The following is a 19,051-nucleotide window of genomic DNA, read 5'->3' on the forward strand; positions in this document are numbered from 1 at the left end:
ATCCACCCAATATCTTCTGCTGCAAAAGGGGAAAAGGGCACCTTTGATTTACCCGTTTCTCACTGATGGTTATAAAGAGAGCCTGTGAGGACCACCACAGATGCAGGTCAGAGATACCTACACCAGGTCAGAGGGGTGGGAAAGGTGGCTGTCCTGACCTGACAGAGGTGACAGCATGGTCCCCCTGGTTGGCAGGACACTGCTTACAGGTGTCGGGGTACTGTGTAAGGCAGGTGACTGCAGACGTATGTCACAAGTGTGGCTAGCAGAAGATAAAAAGGTAGCCAAGTCATTTCATGTCTGCAAGAGGTGCAAGTCTGAGAGGTGGGATGGACCTCAGCCCTGAATCCATCTAAGAAGAATCCTCAGACATTATCGGACCAAGTTTCTACACTCCCATTGCTACAGCTGCTGCCATAAAACCTGGGGAGTCCACAGCCCCATCAGTGCCAACCTTCACTTCTCCTGAGGACATCTTCCCTCGCTTTTCCTCCTTTCTCACCTTAAAGCAGTAGCTAACGGAGCTGGAGCCAGTGCTGCTGTTGCCGTCACTGCTCCTGGAATTTCCTTGGCAAGGCTGGTTTCTTTCCCCTTTTTGCTCCCTGCTGGCTGCATCCTTTCAGCCCCTCTCCTACCTCTGGAGGTCTTGGTGGACTCCATTTCCCAAAACCTCAACTGGGCTTTCAACAAATCTAGCATTTCTTCCTGTGAGTCTTCAGGTGAAACCTCGTGGCCATTGCACCTTTCAGTGAGACCAAGCAGCTTGATTTATGTAGCTTCAACTTGTTCCTGCCTCCTGTAATTAGTTTATCTTATGCTGATGACCACTATCCATGCTGAATTACAGATCTAGCACGGATAGCCATTGCTATGATGTTCAGTATATAAAGCAACCCACCAGTTCCCATGGGGCCTCTTGGTTTTTGTTAGCATTTGGCTTTGGGCTCTGTGCTGGTGCAGTTTGCAATCAGATTTGTGGCTTTGGTGGAGTCAGTCATGGATGTGGACACCTCAGGGTGGATCCCTTCTCTGGTCTTCTGTAGTTTCCTGGCCGTCTCCAAGAAAATTGCTCTGCATTAAACTTTTTATTCTTCAGTTGTTTTTTATTTGTGCAGCAGCAGCTTGCTGGGTTTTCTTCTAAAGCTGTGCATTGGGCTCCTAGATGTCTTTGATTAGCCAAGGCAAAATACGTAGGTGTTTTTATTTTCTCCCAAACTTTGTGTTTCTCTTGAATACAGAGTGCAGCCATGCTTGCTTAAGAGGCTTTCTTGTGACAGTACTACTTTCCTTCCTATCTTATGGACAACATTTTGTCTGTTAATCTCCACTGGGGTGAAACCTTGGTCAGGTGATTTCTGCATTTGGATCCAGTGGGACTGGGATTTCCAGCCCTATACTCCTTGGACTCTGGTACAAAAAGATGGATCGTAAAATCACATAGCAGTGTGTTACTGGGAAAAAGACCCAAGCAATTCATCAGCTCTCCTGGACCGTCATAGCTGCGGTTTTCCTAGGTCTATCATTAAGCCCAGATACAGTCCTGGGGGACTGAACAATGCTGACAGTAAGCTGAAGTCTCCTTCTGCCCCTGCTACGCCTCCCTGGTGCACTGGGAACAACACATAGCAGAATAAGATGATTTTTCTGAGAGTTTCTGGTTAGTTTGTTAACTGTTGGGCAGCCCTCACCCACCCAAATTGACACCGTAACTTTAAAGAGCATAAAGGAAAACAGAAGAGAGAAAGAAAAATCTTTGCTGCATCTAATTAGTTGAATCTAATCAAGGGCTACAAACGCAACCATGCTTGAATTATAACTGCGTCATTATTTCTTGACTGTAGGGCAGAGTTAAAGAAAGAATATCCTGAATGAACACACCCTGTACTGGTTTGGATTTCTTTCCCGTTTCCATTTTATTCTGATTTTTCTGACCCTAGCTCCTGGGGCTTGGGATGAGTCCAACATCTCTGTAATGGTGTTACTCCACCTGCAGCCTCCACTTCAGCCTGGATGTCTGTTTGAGACTGCATATTTTTTGAAATTGCAGCAATACCTGAAGACCCCCGGCAGGACCAGACCCCATGGTGCAAGAACGTGCACCGACACCGACCAACGAGGTGGCTTCAGCTCAAAAGGCAGGTGGCTGCATTTGAGGGGGCAGCCCCATGCGTTAGCTGAGATTCACCTGCTGCCTTCAGTGTCCTCGCTTCGCTTCGTCCTCCTGCTCACGTGGCGACTTGGATCCTACTGCACCGTGTGCGTCCTCATCTGTCACTAAATCCCACTTTGTGACTATGCTCTGGATAAAAGGGGCAGCAGAAGGGTCAGTAAAGCCGTAACTAAGGTCTTAGGATTGGTTTAGGTCCATGCCTAGGTTTTAGGACTGGGACAAATGCGCACAGAGAATATACCGAGTGTGATGTGTAAGTATAATTTCTGGATATATAGAAAACCCTTTTTCACGATGAGGACAGTCAACCATTGGAATGGGTGACCCAAAGAGGCTGTGCGGTTTCCTTCCTTGGAATTTTTTGAGGCTGACGGGATAGAGCTCTGAGCAACCTGGGCTGAGCTCAGAGGTTGGGTTAAGGTCCTCCTGATGCTCCTTCCAGCCTGAGTTACCCTGTGATCCTATAACACTTGTTTTTATCGGATCATTTTCTAGACCATGTGGTCACTTACAGCTGATGCACCCTGTCACACTTTCAGCTCAGTCCCTAGACGTGGTGCAATCCGGCACAGCGAGTGCATGAGCCTCATCTTGACTCCTGGTCCCAGCTCAACCATCTGCTGGGAACTTGTCTGGGTATCTGGGCCTGGAGATCAGGGTGCCCACCCACTGGTGGCCATCCCGTTGCTGCTTCTTTCTCTGTTCTTCTACGGTTCACTGCGATCTAAGGCAAGGAGAGGGCTGCGAGGAAGAAGGCGGCAGGATCCAAGGGGTCTTCATATCCCAGGGCAGAAGGTAGCTTTTAAGATGTGTTGGCGTGGTATGGAAAACTTGGGCTGGATAAGCATGACCTCAAAAATCAAGTCAGCATAGCATCCACAGCACTTCTCTGGGATTAGGGTACAGCTGCACCAGGGAAGGAAACAAGTCCTGGGAGACATCCTACCTTCTTGGGACAAAACCTTTGGGCTCTGAAGCAAAGAGAGGGCACGAGTGTGAATTCATGACAATATGTTTAAAGAGCTATAGGCTGTCTTCCTTCCCTCAGCAGGAACACGGCCCCGGGGCGCTCAAACCTCAAGGGATTGCTTCTACATTGCTAAAATTGCCAAAACTCAGCATAAGCAGCAAAAAGAGCTGTAAAGCAAAGCCAAATAACCTTCAATCAGAGAGGACCTTGCTGATAAGAAGAGACCCTGTCTGGGGCTCTGGAGCATTTGAGGAGGGCATAGTGTATCGCAGGCTGAAGAGGAGTCAGCAGTGCTCTGCCTTTTGAGAGCAAAACAGACATCAGCCTTGCAGGGCTATGCGGAAGACATGCAAAGTTATCCATCTGCTCCACACAGCCCCAGGAAGACCTCGGCTGGATATTGAATCCAGCTCTTGGCACTACACTTGAGAAAAGATGCGGACTCCTTGGAGAGGGTCCAGAGGAGAAGAACAAAGAGGAACAGAGCTCTAGAAAACATGACCTGCAAGGAGACACTGAAAAAATTGGGGTTGTTTAGTCTAGAGAGGAGAAAACTGAGGGAAAACATGATAACAGCCTTCAAGTATTTTGAGTTTCCCCACTGAATAGGAGGTAGGAATCAGTCCTCTGTGTCTGCTGGGGCGAGCATATAAAGCGATTAGGCTAAGGGCAAGGGTGACTGAGGTCAGATTTTAGGAAACATTTTCCAAGGGCGAGAACTGGGATTCCTTGTGTGGGAAGCAGTGGAAACTCCATCACCAGAGGCTTTCAGGAACAAGTTATTTAGCTATGCATCAGGACAGACTAGGTGGATGAGAAGACCTGCAGGGAGTAGAACACCTCTTGAGGTCTCTCTGGCCACCCTCTCCCGTGTGAATTCACAAGCTGAGCTACTCTAACTTTGTGCATGTGGACTTTTAAAAGTGCTAGGGGATCATCCTATCCGCTGGAAATCACATCCACAGCTTCTTCCACTTCTCGTGTAAGTGCTAGCCCAGAAGCTCTGAAGAAGGAACGAGGACGCGGCTTCCCAAAGTACTGATCCTTGGGCCGCCTGCAGTCGATGTCTCCATGTGGGAATGCCAAGGCATGCAGGGAAGCTGGACGTTGCTGCTGCAGAGCTGGGTGTTGGAGGAAAACAGTTGTGTCGGGGGCGGGAGGTACTGTGGGTGGTTTCATTGTAGTTGTTTTTGTAATTTATGACTGGTGAGCTTGGAGTCTGGGAGGAGTGTTCCTTTTTATGCTCTTTTGTATAAATCCAAATAAATAAATTCAGGGAGAATCTCTTAGGCAACCAGGGCCCAGCCAGCATATAGCTGTTAAGATTAATATCTGCCTCTTGAACTGTGCCAGAAGACCAGAGAGGGAGCTGGCAGGGATCTCAAAGCACTTTGTAGAGTGTGTTGGAAAGTCTGGCGAGTTATATGGTGCTCCAGTGGGAACTGAGTCGTTGGGCAAAACCGATCCCAGCGGAGAGTGAAATATGGGACGTTCCAGCCCGAAGTGTTTACCTTGAGCAAAAGCTATGAGCATTTCTAGAAGGAGGGGACATCCCCGCCCTGGAAACCCCGCCGTTTTTCTCAGCCTTGAAAATGCCACCAGTACGTGGGGTGGGGGGGCTGTCACCCCTCTCTGTCCCCTGGGATGTGCTGGGAAGGGGAGTGAGAGATCAGCCAGGCAACCCCAGGATCGCTACATCCCCACCATGGTTTTCGCAGACGGAGGAGGACACCAGGGGAGCGGCGTGTTGGTTTGTTAGCAGAACAGCCAGAAGGCCAACTTCTTTCAGAGAGGAACAGGGTGCCGCCAGTAAAATGTCACCGCCCAGTTGAAGCAGCGACAGAATAATGGATAGGGGTGAGCCCCGAGGAAATTTTGGATCCTGAACGCTCTCAGACACTGCGTTCAATAATTTTATGACACGGGTGTTCAGGGGAGTTTCTCCTGGAAACATTTGTTTTATAAATGGCTCATTTTCTAATGACATTCTGCAGGGCTGAGCAGCAACAAGAAAAAGGAAAGGGAAAAAAAGAGAGAGAAAAAAAAAAAGGGAGGGCCACGAGACTTGCCAAAGCTGACTTGACGCACACTTGCCGCAGCTTCCACTTTGATGCGAATCAGAAACATCCACCGAACACAAGCGATAGCCCTTGCGGGAGATCTCCCACGCGGGGAACCCTGCACCTGTGGGACCAGGAGCAGTGGGGTGGCCGAGATGACTTTAACGGGGAGTACCCAGCGTAGGGGGTCCTCTGCTGCAGGCAGCCGTGGCCGTTCTCCGCAGGCTTCCCACCCAGCCCCGTTTCCCTCCCACGCAAGCCATCTCTGTGGTCTCGCTTGCTCTCGATTGAAGAGCGTGTTCGCAAACGAATCCCGTTGTGGGGCGGTGAAGGAAGAGTTAACCACTTCCTTCCAAAAAAACAAAGAAAAAAGGCCACCGTTTCCTGACGTTGGGCAAGATGAGCCGAGCAGCGGGGGCTCGTGGGGTGACCCTCACCCGTCCCCTTCAAAGAGGGGCAGGGAGGTTAGAGCATTGCTGGCTGGAGCGAGGGCTCCAACTGTCTCCTTTCGGCCTGTGCCCTTATTTACAGGACTTTTTTGGCTCGGCGCTGCGAGGCCAGGTATCCCGCGAAGCCGGGCGAGAGCGACTTTAAAGCATCGCCCAGAACAGGGGAAAGAGGGGAGTTAAAGGATGCGGCCCGTCTTCACGCTGGAAGGGAATCTGGTGGCCACATGTATCTACGTCCTCCGACTTGATGATGATGATGAAAGATGTCATGCTAGGAAACTCTGGAGATCAGAGACACGCGGACCACATACCGGCATTTCAACACGAGAACACAGCTTCCAGCGTCTGCCGAACCTCGGAATTTGCACCTTGTAACACTAGAAATGGACATCTGTAGACGAAAGAAAACCCCTAGTGTACACACGGATTTTATGAAGCAAGGGGGGGGGGGGCTCTTTCATCCCTCCAACACTGCGAGGGCAGCCCTGCTGCCAACTCTTCCCTTTTGGATGTGAAATGCAAGTTTAGCAGCATTCGTGTGGGTGTGAGTGTGTGTGCGTGCCTACGTGCATGGGTGCACGCGTGCGTTATTCTGGGATTAGAAATCTTTTCCAGGCTCAACAACAAAGGGTGGCACATGGCAGCTATTGTCCCCGCTCAGCCAGGGTGAAGTCGGGGGAGGTCACAGATGTCCTGACCATATTTAGCTCTCAGAACAGGATTAATTTAGTTTAGCTTAATTTTTTCTTCTTTTCTTTTTTTTTTTTTTCTCTCTAAGGAAGAAATTGCTGGCTGGCTGGCAGGAATGCAAGTCACAAGTTTCAGGACCAGTAAAGTTGGTACTCATCCCGGAGAAAGTCTCAGAAAAAGGCTATTTTTCAGGGGTAGGGCAAGATCCTGGTGCCCTCCGGAGCCAGGGTCCTGGCAGTCCACCTCACCAGTCATCTTTGATAATGAGGGAGCTGTTTCATACAAAATCAGGAATTTTGGCTGGACTCTTTCTGAGTAAGCATGGCTATCTTCTCCTGACCCTATCCCCTGCAGCCTTTACTGTGGGGGGACCACGTTACCCTGAGCAATTCCTTCTACCAGCTGTTTGCAAGTCTGCCCCCTTAATGAAAATAAGAGGGAGAAAAAAAGGCCCCAACCCAGTGACCCTCCTTCTTCTTGCCAGATGAGCTGTTCCTCAAAAACACCTGTCTGGTAAATTTGAGTGGGAATTGTAAACGCCAAGCACAGCATATTTTCCTTCGCCACTAATATATTGAAGTTGCATATGGTGCCCTAGGGGAAAGGTGATTGTTTCAAGTCAGATTTTCAAATCGTGAGCAAATCCTAGGGAGAGAGATTCGCTGATTTACAGTGGATCTTGAGAACATATCACCATCCCATGCCTCAGGTAAGGAAAACAAAGTGACCAGCAGGAGCTGGGGGCATTTACCAGAACCAGGACCACCTTTCTGGTCAGGTTGATGGGGCGGGGGACAGTATCGTACACACGGGGGCTGGAAGCAGAACCCAGGCGATTTCCAACTAAAACACAGACGTGAATTTTAACCATTATAAATTAAAAACCAGGAGGGGTCCCCTCTGCGTTCAGGCTAAGGCCAGGGAAATGCTTTAGCCACATGCCAATTGCTAGTCGCAGTTCAAAGGAAAGAGAAGTAGCAGAGAGAAACCGAGGGGCACAAGGGGTGGTTTTACATCCCTGTTTATGTCCTCTTTTTTATGTCCTCAGAAGCGATGAGTCTGATTAACCCCACCACCCCAGAGATGGCAATTCCCACACAGGAGCTGTGCACAAACCCTTAGCCTACATATGGATAAAGGCAAATTGACCAAGGCTTTCAGATAATTTCTGAATAAATGTTAATGCAAATAAAAACCATTTAGGTAAGTGTTTTGTCGTTTGGTCCCTTCATAGCCGGAATAAGTGATTGTTTCAGATTTATGTGCTACGTGTTGTTTTTCTTGGCAGTTTGCAGAGTGCCGTGGTCTCCAAAGGCTTGCAATTTTAGGGATACTTTCTGATATTTAAAGAGAGCATTTTGGCTGAAGTCCACAAACTGCCTATAGTCACAGATACTAAAACTTCTTTCCAGTGACTGCCACTAATCATGCAACACTTTCGTGCTTAACATCTTGCCCTCGAGTTGACCCAGGGACTAACGGATCCCCATTCCTGCATGCTGAGGTTGTGGCTTCCCCAAAAAACAGCATGCAGATAAGTCCAGCGAGGCCAGAGCAGCCTGGAAAACTGCTGCCTCTAACAGGTACTGGCTGCAGGAGTTCAATAAAACAAAATAAAAAAATATATATAGATATAGGTGGTTCAGTGAAAAAAAAAGAGAAAAAAAATATGCTGGCTGTTCCCAGCACTGTACAAATGCTGACACACAGCAAAGGCACGAGCTAGTAAAGAGCCCGTGATGAGAAAATGAGTTTTTGCTGAGAGTGGAACATTGGTGGGGTTTAGCTAGTAGTGGAAGAGAATAAATGAAAGGCAACATGGAAGTAATAATAATAAAGTAAAAGCAGAGAGGAATTGAGGGAAGGACAGGTGTTTTTCAATGTTATTACCCCAAATGGTCCAACAGATTATTTTTTAAATTTAAGTTTATTAAAAAAAGGACTTACACTTTGTATGTTCAGTTCAGGCATTCATATCCCGGTTGAAACCACCAAAGAGAAGGAGAAAACGCGGATGGTGCTCCCACCTGTCCCCTGCCCTAGGGAAGCGGGGCCATGCCACGCTGCTTCATACGCTCATTACCAATCCTGCTAATTTTATTTCTGATTATTTATGTTTTTTCATGAACGGCCATTAAATGTTCATTTGTTAAAGGCTTAACACATTCCATTACACCACAAAATTTATATTTGTAACAAAACGATGTCTCAGAGTGATTCAGAATTAAATTAATGTGACACGGACTATTTATCAATATGGCAGCTTGGCTGCTCAGGAACAAGGGATGATTTAGTGGCATGTATGTGTGCAAACCTATGGGCTCTGCCCTGGTATTTCTCTCATACTGCAGAGGAACTGATAAAATAATCCTCCAAAGTACCTCAACATATGGTTTAGATCATCAAAGAGAAAAATACTTGTAAAAGCACAAAGAAGGAAACCAATAAACATGTACATCTTACCAGTTAACTCCCTCTGTAGGAAATGTAAACCATGAAGGATGGTGGGGTTTGAGTCAAATTCTGTCATTTGTGTATTTTTTTAATTACAGTAACATGCTGGCTTAAATTACAGCGTGTCCATTCAAACAATGGCAGTGCAGGAAGGAGGCAGAAGCTGGTGCAGATCAGCAGTGCTACGCTGATTTACACCAGCGAGAGACTGAACCCGTTTCTGTTGCTGCCCCTATGAACCTGCGTGGGTTTGTCATTATTCCAGGCCTCGCTGGGTTGTTTTTACTAAAAGAAGTTTATGATATAGTGCTAAGCATTGCAGCCTTTTTTATTTTTAAGTAAGCATGGCTTCCTTGTATATAAGATTTAATGTTTCTTTTTAGAGAGGAGCAAGGCTAAAATCAACACTTATCATGAATTTTATCAATTTCATATTTTTTTAAGGAAGTTTTCATTGAAAATCTTCATATATTTGGGATTTGCTCTACCATATACCAGAGTTTGGGTGGTGATACTGTACTCAGACTAAGCATGTTGAGATTATTTTTTAAAAATACATCCACTTCGGCTACACGGCATTTAGTCAGCAGCCTATTTTCAAGCATGCAATTAAGTAAAAATAAAACTCTCCTTGCATTTGCTTGCATATGCCAGCATTAAAATAAAGCAGTAACTGTCTGAAGTGAAGCATGTCCAGACATCTGAGGCGCTACTATTAGTGCACCTGAATTAATAATTTCCTGAATTTTCCAAAATAAATTGGATGATTGTCAAACATTTACCAAATTTAAAGTGTCAGATAATGTTCACAATAGCAGATGAGTTCAGAATCTTTTCTCTGGTAGAGTTCTCTTTATTTTCCCACGTCTTTTTAGCCATGTGGAAATTAATCTCACTTTTTGAATTTCCAGCGTTGTATTGGAAGATCTGCTCTGGCACTGTGTGTTTCAAATACTTTCAAGATATATTCTTTTGAAAGAGTATGTAGCGTTCTTCACGGGTAAATCAGCCATTTCCCAACAAATTTCTCTGGATTCTTTATATTTTGTCATGTCAAACTTTGTGGTTATAGCAGTGCAGGAGTTATTTATGGCTTCCTTGAACATCCTCCATTTCCTAGAAGACATAGTCTGTCACCTGCAGTAACTTCAGGGAAATTTATGAAGCGCATCGATAGCTCCATTTGTGATGATGTCACTCTCTTTAAAGGGAATGACTCCTCCACTTATTGTCAATATTTCAAATTGAAAGTACCAAACTTAACCTTAAATGAATTCCACTTGGATTTCTTTCTCATCGATCACATAGATAAGCTCCATCATTTTGTTATCCCACAGTCTCAGCCTTCTGAAATAATGAAATCGGCTTTCCTCCAGGTCCATTTTGCGCAGCTCACCCTAAGCTCAGCCAAGAAACCCCTCCTGCGTACCCCCTCCATTGCACCCCAAAGCCCAGCACGGATCCAGGACGCGAGCCCAGTCCTCACACGGATCCCACAACGCATCTCTCGTCTGCTTGTTTTGCAACAGGTTTCATTGCATCTGGTAACTAAACACGCTGTTTTTAGATCACCCTTGTCTTTGGTTTTTAATATGAAACCTGCTGGTCTCTGAAGGAGATGGGAAATTCTTGGGCAATGAAAGGAAATATAACTGAAAAAGATTTTTAGCAGGGATTTACATATTTGCCATCAAATCTACTGAAAAACACACAGCTGCCTTAGGGCAGCTTTTATTTACCCAGAATAACATGTACCAAAAGACCCCAAACTGAGGCATATAAAGGTCTCAAAGTTTAGAAGCACAGTTTCTACGTTTACTGATTTCACACCAAAATGAGGAAAATACATTAGCAGCTGGAAATCCTCCTGACCCGGGAGTTTCACCTACAATTAGAGAAAACCGACAACTGTGTTAACCATCTGCTATTTCTTTTCTGAAGACGATCAAACACTTGAGAAAAATGCTCCTTTGTAAAGTGTTGTCGGGGGAACAAGTGCATGACGTGGGTCCATATTTATCTAGGAAAGCAAATAAACCACTTGTCTTGCAAAGGGAATTAAATGGAAACTCCCAAGGACACAGATCATGTGTGAAGTCAGCCGCAAGACCTGTTTCAGGATATTCATGGCCTTAGTGTGTTTCTGTTGTGTTTTTCTTCACCGCACACCTGATGTGACTAATGTGCTTCAAAAGCTCTGCAGTTGCTTGCTCTCCAGCCAGGCCACCACATCAATATGTGCAACTTGAAGTCTTTAAATCCTCGGTGCCTTTTCACATTTTAACTTTTGCTTTGTGCATTCATCTTGTGACAACTTTGTTTTGTAGCCTATCTTTCTGAACAAAATTCACTCTCTCCAGCACCGTTCAGTGACTGTCAAGGCTTAGCATGCACCCGATCAGCTGAAGATCGTGGTGCTGTAAGAACACTGATAAACACTTGCTGGAAGAAAAAGTGTATCGTATTTTTGCACCCAAACACCAGATTTTTCATAAATTATTTCTTTTTCTTTCTTTCTTTTTTTTTTTTTAATTGAAGATATTTACATTCTTTGGGGGCTGGCTCTCCTTCCCCCAGGACCATGCCCAGTGCTTTGCCCTCTCCTCCCAGCTGCCCTCACCTGCTTGACGCCCCAGACAACCCCAGATCCAAACGATGCAGTTGTGCAGCCTTCGCATTTTCAATCTGCTGCGGAGGAAGACCCTGTGATGGTGTCTGAGGTCATTCTGGCTCATGCTTTCCATGAGATGAGGGCCTTGGGCTCGGGTTTCTATCATTTTAGCTCCTGTCTTCTGCCAAGGAGCTGAGCACCTTCCCTGGGGTCAAGGACGGAGGGTGGTTGCTCTGCCCTCCGTTTTGGAAAGGGGCTGATTTCCTGCACACATGAGCTTTTAATGATTTGCCTGGAAACGCTGCGGGCATCACATACTTGCATACCCAGCCACAAGCCTGGAGGTCTTGCCTCCACTCTCTACCAGCTGCTCAAACTCAGGCTGCCTTCCTGGGACATCGCATCTCCCCAAAGAAGGACCCTACAGCCCGAAGATGTCCCACGTTGGCCGTATGGGCAAACACGAGAGCAGCTGGGGTGCAGCGGGGTGCTGGACTGGGGGATGCCATGGGCAGGGGGCCAAGGGGCACCCCAGGGTACCCCAGCTGCGTCCGCACCACGTGGAGGTGAGTCTGGGCGTGTGTCTGGCCAAGCCAGAGGAGCGCAGATGAAACCTCTTTCCAATACATAATAAAAGGAGAGTGAAGCCAGCTGGAATATCCTGTACATTAAGTGTGATGACTAACTATAGCAGATGTTGGTGCATTTGTTAAAGTTTCCACCAGAGAAGGAGGGACTGGAATATGAGCGTTTGAAAATCAAAGGTAGCCCATGAGTTAGGGAGGAGAAACGGGAGATGAAAGGGAACGGAGCTGTGGGGAGGGAAGGCGGCTGCTGGGTTGGCGAGAAAGGTGGTGGGGGAAATTGTGGTCAGGGGTAGAGGGGCCAGGGGAAGTTTGCAAAGTCTGGGCAGGGGGTGTGCATAGGGCTCCTTCGTCAGGAGGGAAGGGCTGTGGAGCCTTCTGCAGCAGAAGGATAAATGGCTCCATTCCCAAGGGTGAAAGAGATGGAAAATCACGCGCACGGCTTTGGGCAGACACGGAAACCAGTGCTCGGGAGCCGTGCATGCATCTTCCACCCCGAGCCACCACCAGAGGAAATTCTGAGGTCCTTTATCACAGCTCAACCCCAGATGTGCTGCACCGGGACACTAGAAACCAAGAATCTTTCTGGCAAGTCATCTCCTTCGCGTGTTGTGGAAATATTAGGTCTTCCTCCTTAACAGGTATATTCATCCTGGTGTAGTTAAACTATGCCCAAGTGTGAGCCCCAAAGTCACAATGTCTTATATACAGAAGAAAGGATAAATGTATTTAATTAATGTTTTCAATATGTAAAGGTAATTCCTGTACTTTCTTGTCAATACTGTTTTCTGAGGAGAGTCTATCCAGTAAGCTGAGCCAATACCTCAGAAATGCAACATGAACTTTCCTGACTGATCTCTCTTTCTAAAAAAAAAAAGAGAAAAAGCGGATTGTAGAGTTTCTCAAAAAAAGTAAAACGTATTTTAAAAAAGGGTTAGAAAACATTTTTTTGTGGCTTAAAAGAAACTTGCATTATGCAGTTTTATCTGTTTCATTTTTTCCCCAACACTGTCAAGATTAGGTTGGAATATTTTGTTTAACAAAAAAATTGTATATTGCAGGAAACATAGCTTCCAGTGAGCAAAATTAGCCACACAAAGAAAACCAGAATTTTATGGAGAGATTAGCAAACTCTTTATTTCTTCAAATTCTGTAAGTAATTTGGTGCATTTTTAAAAATGCAAGCTAAAGAGCATAACCATCAATTGACTTTTACCTTCTCTTTTACCAGTCAAATATTTTGCAAGCATAGGTCTGTTGGCCAATATTTCAGCAAAATTCAAAGAGAAATCTTATCCCCTGAGAAAAGGCTAATGCAAATGGAGTAGGAAGCACCTAAAAATAATTTATTAATATGACTGCACACCTATCCAAACTTATTTTTCTCCCTTTAATGTTAAAATAATTATAACATGATGTATCAACTGATGTATGAAACAATTTCCCTCAATATTTAGTAATTGCCTGCTGTGGGTCTGATGTAACAGTTTCTTGGATTTGTTCAGCCAAGTCTTCCTCTCTGCACAGGGCAACACAACTCAAAGTTTAAATTCCTTATACAGAAAATTATAAATGGTAATGACTAGAGAATACATGTAACTGATCTAAGTGTTCCTGAAAAAAATACCTTCTAGTTATTCCACACAAAATAGTAATTTGTCTGTGTTACATGACACTGCCGGTGCTTATATATGAGTAGTTCCAGCAATACCAAAAACCCCAAATGTCTCAATTTAATTCTTTTTTTTTTTAGAAACTAGAAGGTACCAGCAGCTTAAATGAGTGGCTTAGGTTTCTTTTATTGTCACTGTTATCAAAGTTAAAAGGCAAGGCGGGTGATCAGCTCTGGTTAAGACAAGTTCTTCTTTTAGCCCAGTGGGCTACGCTAATAAAATAATTTTCACTTTGTATATAATGCAATATTGCCTTAGCCTTTCCTTGGCAAATGAGATGAACATCAGGGGGGAAAAAAAGGCACCAAGATTCAGCTTGGAAAAATGGAAGTTCTGGAAGAAAGATTAAAATAAATGAAATATCACTGACTTGGCTTGCAGCAACTGGGGGGGAATGAAACAAATATTGGAATGACATAAATCCTGGTGAATTACAGAGTTATAAGGAAGGGCTGAAAGTGAAGAGGGTAAAATTTTGGCTGTCTAGCCACGAAAGTTTGCTGGTGCAGATATCCATTAGCGAAGTGATCTTACGAGGAAATGGTGAAGGATATATAAAGTATGACATTTATAACTAGACTAAACAAAAACTACGCAGTCCTTCCTTCACAGACAAGTGCCCCAAAAATCCACTCCTACATCCCATGCAATCCCATGCACTGCGTGAGCAGCCACATCCCGCAGGAGGCACAACCCCTTGGAGCAGTGACTTTTTTTCTTGAACCACAGCCCAGCCAAACCTGGGCTTTGAATGATGCTGAACTCTGACCGGAATGGCTTGAGCTAGAGCTTCAACCAGCCCTGAAACAAAATATCCCCTGGCTCAACTCTCTGATACCAAACCAGGCTTTGGCAAGAGGTAAAAACCTGCCAATAATGGAGCAAGGGTGATTCCACCCTTCTTGGTACTTCTTCACCAAAGGTCTTCGATGACATGTTGGGATGACCTTGGGTTTGGGCCATGCTGGAAAACCCTGAAAGACTTGGTATCTGCTAATAGGTTGGCCTTTCACAGCAGCAAACATGACTTCAAGCCCGCCTTTACATCTCTATACTTAACCACCTGCTGCATCTCTCTCACTAAGATTTAGGTTCTGCTTGGTTTACGGTCTCATTACACCCCACCACCACCAGACTTGAGTATGCTCACTAGTACCACATCTCTTATGTGACCTTCCTTTCTCCACTTCCTAGTGGGGTGAGTGGGTGGGTTCACTGGTGTGACACCGTTTGCTCTGTGAGGGTGAAGATGGTACCTTTTCCCTGCAGCAATAGGTTAGACATTTCCTTAATTCACATTCATCCTCTCTTTTTTTTTTTTTTTTTTTTGCTGTTCAAGGCCTGGAGAAGGATTTATCCAAGGTGACAAATAGAACTGTGGTGTCCTCCTCATGGAACACTGTAGGTGGTGTAAAGATGAGGAGATGAGCTGGAACAGATTTCTGGAAAGATAAGCCCAACTCTCAGTCCTACACCTCTGGTGCTGGTGGTCTTCTTCCACAAGCCTGCTCCTTGTTAAATATCCTGCAATAGCTTGTATTGTACCTCAAGACCTAAAGTTTCTTTTCGTCCAGACTTTGGAAGTAACTCTCTCCTCATTTTATCCTGCTTCTCACAGGTTTTTTTTGACATCAGAAACCAGAGACAACACTTTCTGAGGAGGATTAGGCTCTTTGGAGCTATTTTCTCTGCAGTTTTTCTGGCTTGTATTAAGAAAACTTGGCAAAATACTGAAGGGCAACATACACGGTGTGACCATTTGAGAGTGGGATGCAAGTACGCACCCATCTGAAATGGCTCATGTGAGACTGTATCTGAATGGCAGGACAGTTTAATCTTCCCAGTTGTTGTGCAAGGTCAATGTCCAAGACTGAACCAGTGGGAAGCAGAGACATGAGAAACACTTCATTGGTCAACTGAAGCTTCATCTCCTTCCTGTTTTGCCAATGAGTTTTCCATGACAGATAGAAAAACCATGTCACTCCGATAACCAAAACAGGTAGAGCACACATATCTCCATTAACCTAGTGGTACAGCAAGCTGGCCTTCACAAATTGTTTTTGTTCATGGCTAAAGTAAGATTTCAGCTTCCAAAATCATTTTTGGATGCAAAGCAGAGCAGAAATCAGCTCTCTCTGACACTGCCAGTTCAGTGTGCGGCAAGAAAAGCCTCACGTATCTACCACATGTCTCCTGAAAGCGAGGAGAGACAAGGCCCTCTGCCTATTGTCTTGCAGTTCCTCAGGATTTTTTTTCCAGCCAGAAAAGAACTGCGTTTTGTATAGTGACTCCTCTGTATCCCAAAGGGCAGCAGTGGGAGAAATGTTCTCATTCCTTGAATATTATTGTACTGAGGCTTCCTCTGTAACATGTACTCACAAGCTGGTGGGGCATCTCTCCATGACGCTGGCAATTACACCTCCTTCAAGAATGGTTGGGAACAGATCTGTGCTACTCATCTCCACGGGAGTACTGTTAAATAAGAGTTAAATACAGACCCAGGCTTACTGGCATCTGGAGGAAACTCTAACGATAGCTTTCAGACATCAGATGTGTTTCACATTCTCTCTGTGTGATGGGGTCCTCAAACAACTTCTCTTAAAACTGATGGGGGCAGCTAAGTGGTGGTATTTGGCTGAATCCAGTTTCCATGCTCAGGAAAACTCCTTGTGAACTGGCTATTACAAATCCAGTAAGTGTTCGTGTAGAGAAAAGGTGTTTGTATTAAAGTAGGAGGTATCTCAAATAAAATGCCAGTGGAAGTTCTCCTGCTCTTCTTAGTCAGCCATGCAAGCTGGAACTGGTGAGTTTGTCTCGCCTCTTGATCCTACTCCAGAATACCCTTCTTTGGGATCTCTTGCCACCACTTTAGCAGTGGTCACCAGTACCGGGGCTGGTAGTACAAAACGTAACCCCACAGCTGGGCTGCTAGCCACCTCCCCCAAAAGCCAGTCTACTGGAGACCCCACATGTGGTCACTGAGTCCCAGTCCTTCCAAGATGGAAATTCCTAGGAAGAAAACCATGTCCCCCTGCGGACACTGCCCAAGAGAGATTTAATCTGGGGCCGTGGTGTTCTCATAAACATGAAAACCAGATCATCCTAAAATTTATGGCTTTCTGACAATTTGAGTTGGCCTCTCTGAGCCAAGTGGCCACCAGCCTAAAGGTAAATATTGGGATAAGAGTTAATGCCTGTCCCAGGCAGAAGCCTCTGCTGTCAGGGTTGCCAGGTGATTTGTTTAATGGGTAACGATTTTGTTTCTTAAAGCTTTCCCTCAGCGTGACAAAGAATTGCAAAGAACTAATGCCAGTGTTTTTCATAGACAAGTCAAAGCAAATTATCATCTCCGTTACCACTGTTGTTAGTGTTAGTATTATGGCATGATCCCAGAAGGCTGTCCTGCTCATCTGGGGACTCCAGGGCAGAATGGTTCCTACAGGTCAAATCCTCCGAAATCACTTTCTTAACACCAACTCTTTCATACATAGCTACAAATTACCCTGCGGCTGGTGCCACTATTGCCCTCCACCATAGGGAGAGGGCAGCATCCTGCGCAGTGGCGTTGGCCGGGGTGCAGAGGGACATGGCATTTAGCCATTAGTGTGGTTAGTGTGACAAGCCTTTCCCTGGTTTCATTAAGCATCCGAATTGCTGACATTCCTGTCAAATGCTAAGTGGGGACCTTTTCAAGAGTGGCAGCTGGGTCAAGATGTGCAGGCTTAATGAGTTAATGCAATTTGGTCCTCTGCAAGGAAATTACTTTTCAGCGGGGAGGTCTCCGGTGTGAGGAATGCGTTGGGTTGTTGCTTCAGCAAGGAGGGGGCTGGACCCGGGTGTGTGGGGCAAGCACGGGAAGAGCGCGAGGGAGCCGAAAGGCAATCTGCTATGGCCATAGTGTGTCACCTTCCCAAAAGGAGATGGCTGGGCATGGGAGGGGAAAAAAACCCCAGGCAGCCTTTGATGGCAAACACTGGGGTCTACCTCGTCCTCATGCAGTGGATGGAGGAGTTTAATGAAAAACAAAAGGATTAGAAATAGGTTGTGGAAGCAGTTCTCAGGGGACTTATGCAGTTGCAGCTAAAAAGCAGCGGCGGCTTAGACTCCTGCGTTACGGCAGGGTGGCTCTTGGGCACGGTGATACCACAGGCCAGGTGAGAGCCCCTGATGATTTTAATTACAGTTTCAGCAGCCAGAACATTTGCTTTGGGGTTTTCACTTTTTTTTTTCTGGCTTAACAATATAAATGCCTCCTGAGAGTAAAACACTCTTTCCCTCCCTGCTTCCCCCTCTCCTCGTAGGAATAGATTCAGCAAGGGCTGGAGAGACAGAGGGGAGCAGATCCCAGCTGACTTTCAGGGATGCAAAAGGTGACAGCAGCTCAGGTGTTGGTGGCAGAGAGGTCTTAGATGCAGCGCTGGATGTCCTGGCAGACAACATAAATGCATTGCACTAATTATCTGAATAGCTGTAGTATGAATAGAAAAGAAGGAAGAACATACTGAATCCCTTCATTATCATTGCTTTCTTATGGGAAATACAGAGGAATAGCCCTCATGTCTGCGAAGCCTCAGCTAACTCCTGTGTCAAATGAGAGATGGGATAAGGGTGAGGCGGTTTGGGTTTTTTCCACCATTGTCTGAACTGGGACCTGAAAGGGTAGAACTTAACAGGAGAGTTTTAAAGGCCCTAAACCCCAGGATTTATGCTGCAATAGCAATAAAACCCACTGGGGTATATGTTATAGAGGCAGCTAATACACACCTCGGGTGGTGAGATGCATTAGGGCCATTGCTGCGTGGATTAATGTCCCCATAAAACATGTCCCGTTGTGCGACATTGTTGTGAGGAGAATGAAGCAATAACTCCGGGACGCGCCGGGCGAGTGCCCGCCCCAGCTCCGTGCTTGCGGATGGATCCCCAGCCTGGGGCTGGAGGCTTTCAGGGCTAATACAAAACATTTGTTATAAAGCTGCCCCTCTCCTCCCATCTAATGCCAAACGGCACGGCCGAGGGCCCCTTCCCTGCCGGCTTCTCCTCCTTCCATGCCTGCCGCTCCACCGGCATCACCGGCTCCCCGGTCCCCATCTGGGGCTGCGTGCGTGGCCAGCTCGAAGCAATCCTTCAGCAGCAGGGTACGTCTCTGGGCAAGCCCAGGCGATGGCAAACAACAGGTTTGGCAGGGCTGAGGGTGTAAATAAAAGAGCCTGACTCAGCCAGGGCTGCTGAGCGGACGCCACAGAAAGCCTTGAAAACTGGAAAGTATTATATCATTTATTAATAGGCATTTATGTTACACTCCCCACCAGAGTGTGCGTGTCCCTGATGACAGAAGTGCTTACTAGCGCTAATGAGGCAGAACGGAGAGGAAAAAATGGTCCTGTGGGTCG

This window comes from Buteo buteo, chromosome 6 (genome assembly GCF_964188355.1).
Source record: "Buteo buteo chromosome 6, bButBut1.hap1.1, whole genome shotgun sequence".
Lineage (NCBI taxonomy): Eukaryota > Metazoa > Chordata > Aves > Accipitriformes > Accipitridae > Buteo > Buteo buteo.